Source organism: Solanum verrucosum, unplaced genomic scaffold (assembly GCF_900185275.1).
Source record: "Solanum verrucosum unplaced genomic scaffold, falcon-dt-bn FXZP01000072.1, whole genome shotgun sequence".
Lineage (NCBI taxonomy): Eukaryota > Viridiplantae > Streptophyta > Magnoliopsida > Solanales > Solanaceae > Solanum > Solanum verrucosum.
The window spans coordinates 1,294,912-1,297,478 of NW_026020208.1; the positions used below are offsets into that span (position 1 = coordinate 1,294,912).

The following is a 2,567-nucleotide window of genomic DNA, read 5'->3' on the forward strand; positions in this document are numbered from 1 at the left end:
CGTGGACGGCAGGATTCGAACCTGCGCGGGCAAAGCCCACATGATTTCTAGTCATGCCCGATAACCACTCCGGCACGTCCACTTGGTGAAAGCTAATTCCATGTGCAGCTAATTTATTTCTTCTTAGCTTCAATTTTTTTTGGTCTTAATTATCGAATTATTCATAGTAATTTCTCAAAATATTTATCTCAAATTAATTAATATTTTTATTTTATTCTTTATACTAAATACTAATTGTTCTCACAGATTACAAGCACTTCAATAGCATAAATATTTTATAAAGAAAAATCATATTTTTAAGACATAAATGATAGAGAAGTGGCAAAAAAAAAAATCCCTCATAGTTAATTTTTTATTCTTAAAGGACATGTAAAAGAGAAATATATAACAAATAAATTGAGACGAAGACACGGAGGAAGTAGTTGGACAATCAAAATACATACTTTTTATTATAATTTTTTCAAATACTTTCTAAATATTCTGAATTGTTAATTATTGTGTCTTATAGCACTTTTTATATAATTTCTAAATTTATAATTTTATTTAAAATAAACTAAAAATTATCTGCTTAAATTTATATTTATATCAAACATTAGTTAGTTTCACTGTCGTTATATTTTAAATCAATGCAAACTAATTGAAATGGGTAGTATTTCAATTGATAGTTGAAGATTTAATAAATTAACATTGTATGGTCCTTGGATTAGGGAACAACATGGTACGATTTTCAAATTTGAAATATAACTTTAAGTTGAATTTATCAAATATCATATTTTAAATTTTAAAATATATATATGAATAAACATGCCCCCTCCCTTATGTGGATGGATAACTATTGGAAGAAGAAGTGGAGGAGGACAAAGACTTAGGTACAAGTTCAATTAATGAATTAAGTAAGGTAGTCATTACCTCCCAATTTTGCAATTAGTTACTGTTTTAATTTGTTTGTCTTACGTTTTTTTTTTAAAATATCTTATTTTAGCTTTATAATTTTAATTTTTCTTTTGAAATATTTAAGATTATGAAATTAAAAATATTTTAATATATTTAACATAGTAAATTAAAAAAAATACTTCGTATCAAATTAAAATAGAACGAACAAACTAAAACGAAAAGGTTATGATTTACCAAATTCCAACTGTCCCCCAATTCCATGGCCAAAAGGATTTTAGGTCCACCATAATTAAAGTTTTGTGCCGCACATTAATAATTAATTAATGTAATTTGTTTGAACAAGTTTTTGATTAATTAAAAGTAATTATTGTTTTAAAAATGATTATTCAAAAAAGTATGATATTTGATAAAGTTTTGAAGGAAAAATAAGTAGTGTTTTCTTTGAGTAGCATTAGTTGTTTTTTCAAAAGTTATTTTTTTTCGTAAACACATTTTAAGAAAAATACAATCTAAAAATTTAATCAAATATTAATTGTTGCTCAAAATATTTTTAAAATTTATTAGTGAACCAATAATCTTTTATTTTTACAAATAAATTTAGAAAAATTAGTTAAATATTATGATTTCTCTTAATATACTTTTAAACAAGTTATGAGAACTTTAAATTTTGTATTTGAGTAGAAACAATAATGGATAATATTATTGGACAGAAATTGATCTGTAAATAATATTGCAATGTCCTCAAATAATACATGTATAAATCCATTCAAAACAATAAGAAAAATAAATCCACGTCAAAAGTTATAAGTAAATCTCTCTTTTGGAAAAAGCAAAAAGAGCAGAGAAATTATTTTTTATTTTTTTATTTTAGGGACGGTGGAAATTAATAATGAATAATAATAAGAAAAAAAAAAAAAAAAACAAGGAGCGCCGTAGAAAAACAAAAAGGAAAAAGAGAAAAAACAAGTAGCGGTAAAGTAATAAGTTGGAGTGGAGAGCCTTATCCATTATTTCACATCTGCAAACACTCACTCGCCCACATCTAAGGTGCATAACACACACAAATATAATAATTTTGGGGTCCATATCAAAGCTCGATTAATTTGAATTTGAGAAATTTAAATGTATGTGGGCCCCATTTCATATATATCGAATACCAACTGTATTTATCGAAAAAAATCATTATTCTGATTAACAATAAATTTTGTGAAAGAGAAATTAGAGATTGAGAGAATATCATAAAGGTTCTTGATATTTGTTTATGTCTTCTATTTAATGCAGAACCTCTTTCATTCAAGGCTCTTAGTAATACACAGAAGGATATCTCTTTCATTCTCCTCAAATTGCTATAAAATTTCTTCATAATCAATTTTGTCACGTAGTTTACTTTCTTTCATTAATCGATTTCGCCCCGCTAAGGATAGAAGATGAAATAAATAAATAACGCTAATGGTGTCCATGCGCCAAAGGATGAATGGAGTTTGGTCCAAACACTTTATCTTTCCATTTATCGTACTGATTGGGACAAGTGGGGTCAATTAGGTTGGGTTGGCACTAAGATAGAAAACTGGATAACGACGAATCTTTTTTATTTTAATATTTTGATATCACATAACATTAATATTAAAATTTAAAACTATAGTATATATTTATATTTATATACTCCTTTTTGC

General features: G+C 25.8%; 1 non-coding gene across 1 annotated transcript; it reads right to left on the reverse strand.

The window, feature by feature from the left end:
• TRNAS-AGA (transfer RNA serine (anticodon AGA)) lies at window positions 1-82 on the reverse strand. The gene has a single exon. It is a non-coding gene; the product is annotated as a tRNA-Ser (tRNA).
• Between the last annotated feature and the right edge of the window lie 2,485 nt (window positions 83-2,567).